Source organism: Salvia miltiorrhiza, chromosome 4 (genome assembly GCF_028751815.1).
Source record: "Salvia miltiorrhiza cultivar Shanhuang (shh) chromosome 4, IMPLAD_Smil_shh, whole genome shotgun sequence".
In the NCBI taxonomy this organism is placed as follows: domain Eukaryota; kingdom Viridiplantae; phylum Streptophyta; class Magnoliopsida; order Lamiales; family Lamiaceae; genus Salvia; species Salvia miltiorrhiza.
In genome coordinates this window covers 10947594-10963385 of record NC_080390.1, presented here as the reverse complement: position 1 = coordinate 10963385, position 15792 = coordinate 10947594, and the positions used below count along the sequence as shown (strand labels likewise).

The 15792-nt window shown below is 36.2% G+C and overlaps 1 long non-coding RNA gene and 1 pseudogene across 1 annotated transcript; both read right to left on the bottom strand.

The window, feature by feature from the left end:
- Positions 1-1528: 1528 nt before the first annotated feature.
- Positions 1529-2874, bottom strand: LOC131022990 (FBD-associated F-box protein At1g66310-like; annotated as a pseudogene).
- Positions 2875-5916: 3042 nt separating this feature from the next.
- On the bottom strand, positions 5917-15579 carry LOC131022698 (uncharacterized). The gene is made up of 2 exons (XR_009101391.1): positions 15537-15579; positions 5917-6739 (listed from the first exon to the last, which is right to left on the bottom strand). It is a non-coding gene; the product is annotated as an uncharacterized LOC131022698 (long non-coding RNA).
- Positions 15580-15792: the final 213 nt, after the last annotated feature.

Genomic DNA, 15792 nt, shown 5'->3' with positions numbered 1-15792 from the left:
ACAATTGTTGACCAAATTAGTGAGTAATTGTTGACTTAATTAAAGTAAACTTTTGTCATTTTTAGAAAGTAACCACTTTTAATGGGACACCCAAAAAGGAAATGTGGCCACTTTTATTGGGACGGAGGGAGTAGTTTATTTTTTATGCCTTTTTCTTCCGTTTATGGGCTTGGCCCGTTTTAATCAATATACATATTAGATATTTTATTGTGTACTATGTTGTTAGATTTTGATAAGTAAAAAAGTTAAAGTTTATTTTCCATTCTCTTGTGTTTTTCGATATTGAATAGAGAACTAACAGAATTTCACTATTATCTGCAATATTTTCCGGTGTTTTGTAGTGTTTTAATGATGGAGAATAATAAATATAGTAGTGTTTTATTTATTAGTTTATTTTATTATCTTTCATTGAGGCGTATATTACATATCTTAACTGTTGGCGAATTTATCAACGCAATTTTCTTCACAAAATCTCCTATACACCCAGGTATACGGTATACCCGGGTGTACAGTGTCATTTCGATAATATGATAATGGCATTTAGTGTTCGTGTCATTTCAATATAATGTTAGTGTCAGATAGTGTTATTTATATACTATGATAGTGTCATTTGTAAAATAAAATAGTGTTAGTGTCATTTTAAGATAATATTAGTGTCATTTACACGGGTGTACGGTGCACCAGGGTGTACATGAGACCACCTCAATTTTCTTAATCCTCCTGACTATATATTTTGCTTTTATTTATTTTTATTACTATTGTTAATATTTTTTATGGAATTTTGATTTTAACGATTGTCTCTGAAATCATTCTTCTATTGACTAAAAGTCGTTAGTACTATGCTTGTTAACTGTTGATTTGTAATGTTCACATCTTGTCTCTGTAACTCATTTTTATTTTCTTGGTCTTTTGATTTTTTTAAATGTAGAACTTGTAGAACATGTAAAGTTGTTTAAATTTTTTCATGTTATTATAATACTTAGATATTCCATAAGGCACATCAGCAAACATTAGCAAACACAACTGAAATTGAAATTTGGTTACCATTATCAAAGCATAACAATACATCTAAACTAGAAAGAACTTATCAATCTCACTAACTCTCTTTTACAATGTAACAATAGATATTAAAAGGGATCACAAACAACCAATCTTGACCGTTGATAAATGGATGGCTAAGATCAGCGTTTGCACGAACACAAACTCAACAAGAATAACTAAGCAAGACGTAGTTGAATGTGGTTGGGTACTATTTCACGAAGTTGTTTGTTGATGTGCCTCCTAGCAGCTCCCAAGTAGCACGGCGGATTATCAATACAATTATCCAAAACTATTTTCTCAAGTGCAATACAATTATCCAAAATATATGTTAGCAATTCCATATGCCTGCTAGCACACGTACGAAACCCTAACACTTTGAGATGCTGATGCCAACATCTTTTGGTTTTGCCATTTGTTATACCTTCTTCATATTTAAATTATGTCTTACAAAACTGCATATATCAAAACACCCTTGTAAGAAAAAACATGTCAAAATCCAAATCTCGATTCCTTGTTTTTTTGGATCAAAATACAATGTCACACAAGTGTTAAAGTCAGTATATCTTTCATCATCACTATACACTCCCCCCGTCCCACTAAAAGTGGCCTATATTCTATTTTTTGTTGTCTCATTATAAGTGGCACGTTTCCATAATGGAAAATTTTAGCCCTTAAAAAGTTGTAGGCCCTACCATTTTCAATCCATTTACACCTCCTTAATTCTCGTGCCGAAAAGTTTTGAGCCACTTATAGTAGAACGAAGGGAGTATTATATTATCCGCCTTTTTGTTCTAAAACAGAGAGAGAGAAAGAGAGAGCATGAACAATTACAAATAGAAAAGGTAAATTGATCACCAACCTGTACTATGAATTTTCGAAGACAAGAAGAAGCCCATACTAAATCAGTTAATGGCAGGAGACGTTGCCCATACGCTACATCACGCGACACGAACAACTTCTTCAAGTTAGGCATTTGAGGAGGAGAGACATACATCAAAAAAACCTAAAGAAACAACAATGAATCATATATAAGTCATAAACTAAAGAAACAAATAGAATTAACAATAGTTATACAAACTAACCTGGGAAAGAGAAGATCTAGTTTGAGATGTTTCAACCCGGAAATGCAGCCAAATAGTGCAGAAGCAAACTGGTTAACATTATCTGCTTCTACATGACTGCAGCCAAAATCCGCCGCATTAAGCCTCGGAACATTCTTAATAAACAACTTCTCCGGAGTTGTGCTACGAAGCCAAGTAAGATTTGGAGCATAAACTTTTACGAATTTTTCACCACGACAATATCTCATAACCAAGTGCTTCAACATAACTTGGCTCGAAAAAAACAAATTCGAGCCATTTGGTGACCATGTACTGGCCTGATTTGTTTACATACACATAGATTTTGAGCTCTTTTAGGAAAGAGGTATTATGCAATTGGAGAACAGAGTTTACCATTTTCATATACTTGCACTTATTAACATCCGAACTGTCTCCATAGTTAAAAGTGGTCTTCAGACATTTGTCTCCAATGATCTCATAATAAATGGGTTCTAAATGAGTTTAGAAATGCATTTCCACAAACTTGACCACCGGGAAGAAAGAACGCTAGTCCTTACGGCCTCCATCAACGTTCAACGACAACAATGATAATATGTGAACGATGATTTCATCAAGCAGCTCACTTATCCTTTCAACTCCATCATCACCACTCTATCAAACAAACATAAATGCATCAACGAGAAATAGAAATCAAACCGACAATAATATCTCACTGCAACAAGCCCAAAATAATTCACATGACAACATGATTCATATAATCATCAGTGCTCATGAACACTATGAGGGCGTTTGGCTGAGCTTATAAGATCCAAAACCTCCCCAAAATAAGTTCATCTACACCAGTTATTTTTTTCATTTTCATAATCTTATATGCAACTACTTCATCCGTCCCATAACAAGTGTTCTATATTGTTTCAGCACGAGAATTTAGGTGAGTATGATTAAAGAGTATAAAAATAAAAATTGATGGAGAGTGGTGGAGCCCACTTTTATTATGTCAAAAGAATATAATTAAAGTGTAGATGATTAAAGGTAAAAAGGTAAAAGGTGGTGGAATCCACTTACTTTTTTTAGAATTATGATACTTGTTATGGGGCACCTCAAAAAGGAAAGGGGTTATTGCCATAAAATACATCAAGTTTGCTAATTTTCTGATTTATATCATCACCTTTTGTTTTTGCCAGAAAATACATGAATTTAAAATTTATTCGTAATTATCCCACAGTGAATATTTCCGGCGAAATCGAAACTATGTGTCATTTACGTAGCTTATGTGGCACTGACGTGGCATTTAATTTATTTGAGAATGATGATGTGTTGCCACTCCCCCCACCCCCAGACCGTCCTCTTCTTCCCCCCCACCAACGACCGTCTTCTTCCTCCCCCCCACCCAAACCCCTCCGCCCCTTACCCCCAACGGCCAACCTAAGTACCCATCAGACCGTCTCCCTCCACCATTCCCGCCGCTGCGGCTTCTCCTGCTCAGCGGGCGGAGCCTTCCCCTTCCCCCAACCCCGCTGCCACTACTTCCCCTTTCGATCTCTATCGCCTTCACCGTCTTCCAATTTGCAGATCTATATAATTGAGCATGGTGAAATTGGTGGTTTTGGTCGAGTTTTTGAAGAAATTGGTGGTTTTGGTCGAGGAGAGAAACTGGAGGGCGGCGGAGGTCGAGCTCTGTTGATGGAGGAGAGTGGCGAAGGGGGAAGGTTTTGCTGGCCGGGGAGGGCGGCGGAGAGGGGGCTCTCCGGGCCGAACATCGGGTGGGTGCAGAGGATATCGAAATGGTGGCGAGGGAGAAGAGGAGAGCGATAATTGGTCGAAATGGTAGTGGTGATGCTTGAGGAGGATAGAGAGTGAGAGGTGGTTGCCGGTGCCTGTGCAGCGACAGGTTGAATTGAAGAGAAGGAAGCCATAGCTGCTGATTTCGGTGGACTTTGGTGGTCGTGGCGATTTCGAGCTGTGCGTGTGTCTGTCTCTGTGTGTGTGTATGTGTGTGTGAGAGATAGAGATAGAGGCGGTAAGAGAGAGAGTGAGACAGGGGATGAGAGGGCGGCGGCGGCGGCGACGCTGCCGTCGCCGGAGAAGGAAGAAGGGGGAGGGCTGTGCATGTGTGTGTGCGGCGCAGTGGGTGTGTGCGTGTCTTAGAGAGAGAGAGAGAAGTGTGTGTATGTGTGATTTGGCAATTCCGGCAGCCATGTTGGCAATCCGATTGCCACCTCAGATTAATTTGGGCGAAATTATAAATGGTGGAACAATTACGAACAAATTATAAATTCATGTATTTTTTGGCAAAAAAAAAAGTGATGATATAAATCAAAAAATTAGCAAATTTGATGTATTTTATGGCAATAACCCCAAAAGGAAACTAGGACACTTGTTATGGACAGATGGGGTATAACTTATTACTTTCATCCTATATCTTGATCCTATGCACTTTTACGTTCATCCCTCTTTGATTTTCTCTTATTAATAACGATCTTATCTCTCGACTCTCTAGCAAAGAAATTATTTCTCTAACTTGAGCTCAATTATTCAAATACTTCAACAACTTATTATCGCTTTAAAATAAATTTAGCTAAACACGTTCTAAATACAACTTCTGATTGTAGCAATATTTTTTCCAATTTCTTTTTATATTGAATAAACTAAAAGTTATTGATAGTGAAATTTTTGAATAGTTGCTAAGAACGTACAATTATAGGAGAATGTATACCATTGTTTTTTGGTACGTCCTCTAAATTTATGCACACTCTATATTTAGACACTATAACACACATAATTTTCACAATTTTATCCTTGTAATTTATACTATAATGTCTTCAATATGAGATTCTTTTTTCACTATTAATATTCTAAACAATGTTTTTTTATTAAAACACGTTCCGTGATCATAGATGAATATGAGAATGCTCGGATCATTCACATCTAACTTTGTAATCAGCTACTATTACACAATTTAGGCCATGTTTGCTAGCTTTGGTGATATTATGCTTATTAATAATCTCTGGAAGGCCCATTATTCACAAGGCTTGATTATTAGTCTTAATATGTGTTTGTTTAAGGAGCTTAATTATCATTAATCAACAAATTTTCGTTTGATAACCCTTGCTTCAATTCAAGAATAGGCCCCGAAATTACTGTATTACCCTTATTCAATTTTAGTAAAGACATTCCCTACCCCTCTCTAATTTGTCAACAAAATCCACAATTCTGCAGCACTTTGGGGGAAAAAATTTGGCTCACAAATTCTGAACAATTTTCCGCTGCCCTGCCTTTGCGCCGTGCACCCTTAATCACCAGATTCTCAAAAGATCAATTCATGAATAATAAAGCTAAGGATGGCTGATGAAGTCGTTCATCAACTGATTTATTCACAGATTTCATAAATACATGTTTATGAATTAATGAACAACAAATCGAGCATATGCGATTTGTACCCAAATACAGAACCACATATCATTCGATGCAGGAATTTAAGGTTCTTTTCACTGTGAAAAAAAAGCAAAATTCGATACAAGGTCTGATTTTGCTTACCTATATCTGCTATTCATCATCAGCATTTAAGGTTGCAGGAATTTATGTTTTTTAGTTTGATTTCTTAGATAAGCCCTGTCTGTACTTCTCTAATGAGGAAATGATTCTTTGCCCTAACTAAGCATGATGACAATCTGTCTAACCATAACCATAAGTTTAATAAACACAAAGCAAATAGCAACCATATTAGCTTTAATTATTACAATAGCTGTGATGGAACTTTAATGGGAGATATGAAATAGCTAAGCTCTTAATTTAGAATTTGAATCCACATATCTGAAAGGAACATCAGAATACATTCCATTAATTCAAAGCAAGGTTACTATGTAGAAGTAGAGCAAGAGAGCAGCATCTCCTCTTTTACAAGTCTAAGTAAAGAGCTATCTCAACAACTATATCAAAGTCTTATATCTAAATGAACGAACGTGTCTACATATAATAAACCAACAATTCAAAGACTCAATAAAAACCTCATCATATCTTGCAAAACCGTAGTCCACCTTGATGAGACTCAAAATAGAATTGTCCTGCAAAACTCTAGTTCACCTTTCCATATGTAAAGAGGTTAAATAATCTCATCAGATTAATTATCAAACAAATTAAACTAGAAACAAAATCCGTAAGAATTAATATCCTACATGATATTTTCCAAAACCTACATCATAAGCAAGAAAATTGTCAACTGAAACATTACAAGATGAAGTAGATACATCTACAAATACTAGTATCACAGCATACAACGAATACCATCTACATAATGCAAACTATATATAATCATATACCAACACCAGTAAATATAATCACATACCAACAAAGAAAATATCCTTCAGAAATCATATAACTTTCCAGATTAAATATGCAAACCGAAGAACCACCTATATCTCTTTATCCTCGGTACAAAATTCTCATAACAGTTAATAAGTTTCAGCTGGTATACCTCATACAGTCATAAATTTTTATTCATCAGAAAGAGAAGTGATGTAATAAGCTATTAAAAAAGAGTTGAAGGCTAACTTCCAAGCAGCTAAGCGACATTCTGCCCTTAGGTATCCGGCGAGCCAAACAAAGCTATGCTTGTCAACAAGTGGAGGAACCCAAGCCTTGGTCATCATGAAAAAGGAAAATGAAGATAAGTATGATACAAATCTCAAAATCAAATAAATTCTTGCGTTTCAAAATATTAAAGTCAAGCTTCTGCCCATTCTTGTTTAAGGATAATCTTCCCTGCAAAAGCTAGTTTCTAATTTACTGTAGACTTCATGTAAAAGTGAAATCTGTTTTGGCGTGCGATATCTATATATATAAATATTCAAATGGAACAGCCATGTGAGAAGTGAGCACTGCAGGCTTCAAATCATGCTTTAGCTTTTAGCCTTTACACTTTCAATTGGCCTCAAAGTAGAGATAAAAAAAAATGGAACAAAATGAAGATAAGTATATGATACAAACCCAATTCAGGCACAACGAGAATAACACCCCAAACCAGAAAAAAGAAAAAGGCTCATCCACAAACCAAATCCGACACCAAACTTGAGAAAAATATACAGGGATGACGCCAAATCGAAGTCCAGACTAATTGGCGTCGATTAACTCAGGGACGACGCCAAATCGAAGTCCATAAAAATATACAGGGACGAAACCAAACTCAAGCTTGAGGACGATAACTGTAGGTTATCCTTGACATCATCCAATGATACGCAGCGGAAATAACAGTCAAGGATTAGATTTAGATTTACAATTGATTCATGTGTAGAGATTACAAACGTACACAACAATAAAATTAACTTACTCGTTGTGTAGTAAACGTGCGTCTCGATTCCTGCGAATTGAATCCACCACTAGAGGTATCCACGTGTATGTCAATTCGATGCAGGAACAATTCCCAGTGCATGTTTCAATGTTCGACAGCTAGGAAATCTCTGATTGAAACCATAGTACTCTCTAGGTGTTTTCTCTTCTAATGTTTTCGTATATTTCAATTCGTAAGACCAAGCTCCCTTATTTATAAGCGAAGAAGACAATTCTAAATTGTCTTGTCTTCCTTAGTCAACAATTACGACTAAGGAATTCACACTTGAGTCAACAATTACGACTAAGGAATTCACACTTGAATTGTCTTACTTAGTATTAGAATATATCAAATATATCCTAATCTAGTCCATAATATCTTTCAATCTCCCACTTGGACTAGCATTAGATTAAACACCAAGCACTAACTTTGCACTCTTGAGCGAATCAACAATACACATAAAGTGTGACCCAATAGGCCTCCATTATCGTCGATAATCAAATTAAAGTCTACACAAAACTCCTAGACTGCGTTGTGTAGCGAACTCGATATATGAAGAACGTTTACGTGGATTCTGTAAACAAAACCTTTATGCGAAGATATAGTAACATCCTTTCATTCACGAACCACTCGATAGAGCCTAGAATTTGCCATTGTGTCTTTCTAATAGCTCTATCAATTTATCTCATCTTTATTAAATGACCTCCATCGATCATGTTCAACTTTTAAAGTTCGAACATATCAATTGCACTGGCCAGTGACTTAACGGTCAAGTAATATAGAGAAACTGAGTGTTCTTCTCGAAATGTAAATCGAGGAATGAATCCTATCTTGGCACAACTATCACCTTCCCTTATATCCCGATATACCCAACACAAGCCGTATCTACCCCTTTGGTTGGAGTGCAAGCATTGTACTTGGTCAAAGTATACCATTCAATAAGTAAGATAAGCATTGCCCTCAAGTCAAAGGACTGTCACAAACTCCACACACCAAAAATCATAGACACCGAAACAAATGATATATTGGTTGGGTATGCCAATACTCTCTAAAGTATCCATGCATCTATCACGAGTATCTAATATCTCATAGTCGTGGGAACAACTATATTCTCTAAGAATGTGATACAGATCGCATGCCAACTTATAACATATCATCAATATCCCAATCTTGATGATCCTTAGTTGGGGCTCTTTAAGACTATATTTATCAACAACCTACACCAACCTAAATTTTCAATAAAAAAAGTATTTCTCTCTCTTCCACATACACAATCTATAATTAAACAACCTTTGTATTTTATCCATGACCTCTTTCAACCCAATATATATATACTTATATTCTAATTTAATATTATTACTTTTAAAATTTGGTGCCACGTGTCAAAACAAGGAAAATGGTTGTTGAGATTGTCCTGCAACCCTTTTGACAACCGGTTACCCTGATGAAATCATTTCTTCCATTTTTTATTATTTAAATTTTTTGTCTTATATGATAACCTATATATGACCGATTGTGTTGGTCATGGATAAAAATGGTCTAAGAGTTATACTCTATTGCTAACCTCCCACTAAATTAGCAACAATATAAACTCATGGGAACATTTAATTGAATGAAAACAAATAATCAAAGTATTCAATCAAATAAATGCATAATGCCATTAGTGACATCAAATGTCATAAATGTGATCAAGTAATAAGTCTCAACACAGATTATTTCTAGACATATTACTTTTTACTCCCACTGACTAAAGCCAGTCTCAAAGATATCCAATGCCCAAACACTCAAAGTGCTTGTTATGATTCATAATGCATAACAACTGGTCAAAAGGATTAGCTATGTCCTCTTATGTGGGAACTTGATCTAACATAATCTTTTGTTTCTAATATCTCTTAAAATCTGTCAACGATGTTAAGCACACAGACTACACCTTGTGTAGTGAAAATCATGACATTCATGACCATCCTATTGCCCTAGCGTTAGGATCATCCTTTGTGCGTTAAATCTCATTGTCATTAGAAGGACAATCCTTTCTTTACAAATAGATGCTATATTCCATCGGTAGATGTCCTTTCGAACTTATTCATGGAATATCGCCTTAACATCTTGCCTATGTAAGTGGATTTTGATAGCCTAACAATCTATTAGCTCAAACTCAATAGATCTTGATCCCAAGGACATAATAGGCTTTACTCAAATCCTTCACCATGAAGGAAATTTACAACTAGTCTTTCATGGATTGCATCATGAGTACAATAATTTTCATTTTCAATATGTCATACATAAATGATGATGAAAATTGTGTTCTCATTCTTGTGTTTCCTATAAACACAATACTTTATTTGCTTTTGACCAAAATCAAACGATTTGATTTCTTTGTCAAAATATTTGTTCCATATTCTAGAAGCTTGTTTTAGTTCATATCAACAAGCAAAATCTCAATGGACTTGACTTTAGCAATTAGTGAAAAGATTTCATCATAATCAATGCTCTCACAGTGATTATATAACCTTTTGCCACTAACCTCGCCTTGCAGGTTTGCACATTGTCATTAGCATCAAATGGATATTACCCCAGATGATGACTCAGTTAAGGTCTAACCAATCCATTTTAGATTTTATGGCTTTTTGCCACTTCTAAGAATATATGACCATCATGGAACCTATGACTATCATAGTTTCGCATAGGTTCTAAGTTCATCACCAATTCCAAATTCTTTATCATCTTGATCCTAGATCAATAGATACATTCTTTAGTTGGTTTACGTTCTTTAGAACTTATACGACGTTGCATTTGTGCAGGCTCTTCGTTATTCTGAACTTGAAGAACTTGAGGAAGTTGATCCGCTATATCATGATGAAGGATCTTCGACATCCAATGTCACATCTCCCCCTGTATTGAAGAATCTTGCATTTCTGCATAATCTTCAATATTGCTCTTATTGGATGTGTCTGACGCTCTAAGTAGTGCATCAGTACCAATAAGATCATGAACAGCTCCCACTAAATCCTTGTTTAGACCATCTAACAAGTTTTCTTCCTCAATGTTGACTTTGTGGCTCTCAAATCTTGTCAAGATCTAAGTCATAACGATCTTGTTCTCTATAGACCAAGTCTTTTCAAGAAACATCGCAATCCTAAAATTGAGAACTTATATTTTCCAAGAAAATAGTAGTATTCTCGTGTTTTCTTCGGATATCCCACAAAGTAACACTTCTCACTTTTGATTCCAACTAATCAGTGAGCATTTTCTCTACATATGTAGTGTAACCCAAGGTTCACATATGTGTAAAACTATGCTTCTTTCAATACCACAATCATATGATATTTACTCAACTAATTCAAGTGGAACTTGGTTCAGAATATAAGCAATAATAAACAAGGCATGGTCCCAAAGATACACTAAAAGTTTTGAGAAGCTCATTATGGATCGAATCATATCTAATGATGTTCGATTTCTCCTTTCGGATACCCAATTCAGATAAGGTATCCCTAGAGGAGTCCATTGTGGATGGATTCCATATGACTTCAAGCAATCGACGAACACATGGCTTAAGTATTTCTTTCTCGATCTAATCTTAGAGATTAAATACTTCTCCAAGTTATTTCTCGACTCCTAACTTAAACTTCATAAATTTCTCAAAGTTTCTGATTTGTGTTTCATAAGATACACATTTCCATACCTTAAGAAATCGTCTGTGAAAGTTGTGAAGTACGAAAATCCACTTTGTGCTTAAGTTGGAAACAGTCCACATATCACTATGTGAATCAACTCAAGTACTTTACCTTGTATTCTTTTCCTAGAAAGTGGCTCGTTGGTCATTTTAACCTTGAGATGTGATTTCACAAGCACTTTAAGACTTTACGTCAAAAAGTGTGAGATAGTCTAACTTTCTCGATCTTGTTAATCATTTCTCATTAAGTGACCAAGCCTACATGCCAAAGTTAAGTCGGACTATTCGCATTGCTTGTGATAGTTTATTTTACACATTGAGGATATTTTGTTCGCATTGAGCAAATATAAAGCATTCTCAAGTGAAATATTTTCATCTCCATTAAGCAAAGTAGAATAAATTCTATAAGTAAAATGGATAGAAAAACTTCAATGTCTAACACGAGAATGTAAATTATATTCCTCGTAATTCCAAGAACAAAATAACAATCTAACATGTCCACAAACCCAGAGATAGATCAAATCCATAAGACATTATGCATTTAGCAGCAACTATTGCTCAAAACAAATGCGTAAGTCAAATTTTCTTGGTCCCACTCTCCTGTTTTAGTTAGACAACACACATTTTAACAAATGTGTGAATTATAACTCGTATCTAATACCCAGGAGCATGAGTTGTTAGTAGACATGTTCACCTCAATGATAAACATACCAAATCCTGCTATCAAAACATCCAATGTTTTGAACATCAAACATTATTCCTTCCAGTGTCCTTTTCTTGACAAAAAGGCATTTCATCTTTGGGTAACTTCTGCTTCTTTTGGTTTCCACCTTAGGATACAAAATTTAGTTCTTTGATCATTCTTTTACCTTTTCTTTCCTTTTGGGTTAGAATTGGCAGAAGCATTAATCATAAGAACTTATTTGTCCTTAGTGGAAGACGATTCAAAATCGTTCCTTAACATGTCATGAAACTCATGGCAGTGTCACTGTCCTATTGTTCATTTTGAATTCACTATGAAGTTCACAAATGAGACAGATCATTACTGCAAGATTAAGTTGATTGAGACAAATATCGAATAGTCTCGTTCCAATCGTGGCCATCCTCTCAATTAACTCAATCTTTTTCAAGACATTCATAGAGACCTTGTCTACTCCATGTAGATTAATCCTGAAGAGATCCATGAGTATCTTATACTTTATGGTCTTAGCTTCTAAAGCATCAACACTCTTCAGGTGTATCAACATCTCAATCGAAAACATATGATCACGTTGTTTATGCAGTTCCAAACTCATAGACACAATCATGACATATTTAGCATAAGTTACATCATCCATATGTTTCTTATAACTTTCAATGTCAAACATTTTGAAAGTTTCTAAAGTCACATTAAGGATGATGTGGATTGATTTCTCCAGGACATAATCAATCCTGTCTAGCTTTAACACCAAACGCAAATTACGCGGTCAATCCAGAAAGTTTGACCTAGTCAATTTACCGTATCCAACAAACATAACAAAACAGTTGCAGATAAAACAGAGATAAAAGAAAACAGTAAAATGAATCAAATCAAAAAGTCACATTTATTTTACTAATCAAACAAGGCATTTTGTTTTGATTAGCTCCCACTAATTTTAACATATCTTATGCCCCCAACATAAAATACGGATTTATAATCAATATAAATCTTAGTGGTCCAAGATCCAAGTCAATATTATGCAGCCTCTGCTTTGCTGATGACTACAATAATATCACTTAGTAGGCCTCTAAGCTAATTGCAACAACAATTTTGCAACTCTTGGTTGATTAATCCAATTAATCTGCGTCCTTAAATCATTCTTGGTCGCTTTGCGTTCCAAAATAATTTAAGTAAGTCAACCCCATCACACGGTGCCAACCTATGAATGAGCCTTGGCCTTGTAGATATGAGCATACAATTTTATGTAAATACTCTTTGATCGAAAAGGATGGGTTGCTCAGACAATTATGATGGACGACGCGTTTTGTGCTCACACAAAGACTTATATTTAATGGGGATTTAGCATGTGATATTAATTGCTTATATTTAATATCCAATATTAAATAGCAAAACAATTACTGGGTGCCGCTTACCCAGGCATACGAAATGCGGACCACACGTATTGGGTGCCGCCTACCCATACATAGTAACGCGGACTACATATACTGGGTGCCGTCTACCCAAGCATAAAAGCGGTCTCTAACTACTATAGTTAAAATAAGCATAAAATCAAATAGCATGCTTATCACAAAACAACATAGAATCTCTACGAATAAAATTCATTAATCCAATTAAAATTTTATTCTCCAATTAAAATATGGGTTAATCAATTCGTATTAATTCCAAATTAATACTCCAACATTATTATTTCAAAAATAATAATTTCATATATTAATTCAAAATTAATATAAAAACTCATCAAATATTATTATTTCAAAAATAATAATAATTCATGATTTATAAATCAAATTAATGAATTAGTCAATTTATATCAATTCCAAATTAATATAAATATGCATTCAATATTATTATTTCAAAATAATAATACTAAATAAAATTCATTAACCTAATTAATTTATATTAATTCCAAATTAATATAAACACACAATGATTATTATTATTTCTAAAATAATAGTAAACAAGATTTATTAATCTAATTAATAAATTCAATTCTGAAATTGGGATTAATATTATTAATTCTAAATTAATAACATTTTTCTTTTAGTTAAAGGCCAAATGGACAATTAATTAAAACATAAGGCCCGGCCCAAAGGAATAATATTTGCCCATCTTAGGCCCAGCAGTAGCAGGCTAGCAGCCCAACAAAAGAAAGAGGCCCAGCTAGGGTTTCTCCCTTGGCACTAGCAGCAGTCGTTGCTCTTCCGAACACAGGCGCGGTTCGCCCGCGAATTCGACGCCGATCGCTGCGGCTCGAAGCCGTTCCAGAGGTTGCCGCGACGTCTCCAGGAGCGCGCCGCCGTGCAAAGTCAGCACGTCAAACGTGGTGTCGCGCACCCCTCGCCGGTCGGTTCACCGCCGGTCGACGACGCGAAACGCGAAGAAGGAAAACCTCCTCGCCGCCTTTCAATACCTCCACCGATGTGACGCCTTTCGTCCCGAGATACGTCTCTTCACTCCGTTGCCCAGCAACGTCGTTTGGTGGAGGATAAAATCCGGCTACAGATGCGACGTGACGAGCTATGTATCGTCGGCGTGAGGTGGTCGGGCGCTGCACAACGGCGAGCCCCGAGACACACCGCACGTCGATCGTTTCGTCACCACCCAGTGGCTGTCACATCTCTCCGGCGTGTTCCCGTTGCCCAGCAACTTTCGATAGCAGCCAAACGTTGGCGTTGTTGCCATGGCTCCAGCCCGGCTGCGCCTTCGGTGGTCGAGAGCCGCCTCTGTGGCGGTGTCGACGGTGATGAGCTGTCGAGCACAGCACAAAGACAAGCCCCAACAGCGCCACCCCACGACATATGGCACAGCAGCGGCTGTCGCCGTCCGACAGCTTGAACGAACGCCGGTCATGATGCGGCATCGCCGCCCAACGGCAATTTATACACCATGTACGTTTGTTTTCTTTTGAAACAAAATCCAATTTCATTTTGCAAAACCCAATTTCAAAATTTCTTTCAGCGTTCTACGTTGCCCAGCAACATAGAAAATCAATCCCAATAATATGAATTATTCGATTCTAAATTCATACTTCAAAATCAGATTTCTAAAATCTAATTTCATTAACCCATAATCAATTAGAACACAATAGCAATTGTAAATCGAGCCCCAGGCTCTGATACCACTGTAGGTTATCCTTGACATCATCCAATGATACGCAGCGGAAATAACAGTCAAGGATTAGATCTAGATTTACAATTGATTCATGTGTAGAGATTACAAACGTACACAACAATAAAATTAACTTACTCGTTGTGTAGTAAACGTGCGTCTCGATTCCTGCGAATTGAATCCACCACTAGAGGTATCCACGTGTATGTCAATTCGATGCAGGAACAATTCCCATTGCATGTTTCAATGTTCGACAGCTAGGAAATCTCCGATTGAAACCATAGTACTCTCTAGGTGTTTTCTCTTCTAATGTTTTCGTATATTTCAATTCGTAAGACCAAGCTCCCTTATTTATAAGCGAAGAAGACAATTCTAAATTGTCTTGTCTTCCTTAGTCAACAATTACGACTAAGGAATTCACACTTGAGTCAACAATTACGACTAAGGAATTCACACTTGAATTGTCTTACTTAGTATTAGAATATATCAAATATATCCTAATCTAGTCCATAATATCTTTCAGTCCAGACTAATTGGCGTCGATTAACTCAGGGACGACGCCAAATCGAAGTCCATAAAAATATACAGGGACGAAACCAAACTCAAGCTTGAGGACGATAACTGTACCTGCTCTATGGGAATGGCGGAATCTGCTGTTGTATTGGAAGCTACGAACACACTCGACGGTTGTTGATGGAAAATCGATGACTGATGTTCTACGGGAAAGGTTGAAGACGATGGCTGCTATTCAACTGGAATGGGGAGTGTTCTACCCTAGGTTTTGAAAATGAAATCCTTGGGGGTAGTATTGAAATTCAAAAAAATAATCTGACTTTCAAATAAATTATGACACCTAATCCGGATGGATAATTAACCAAGGGAT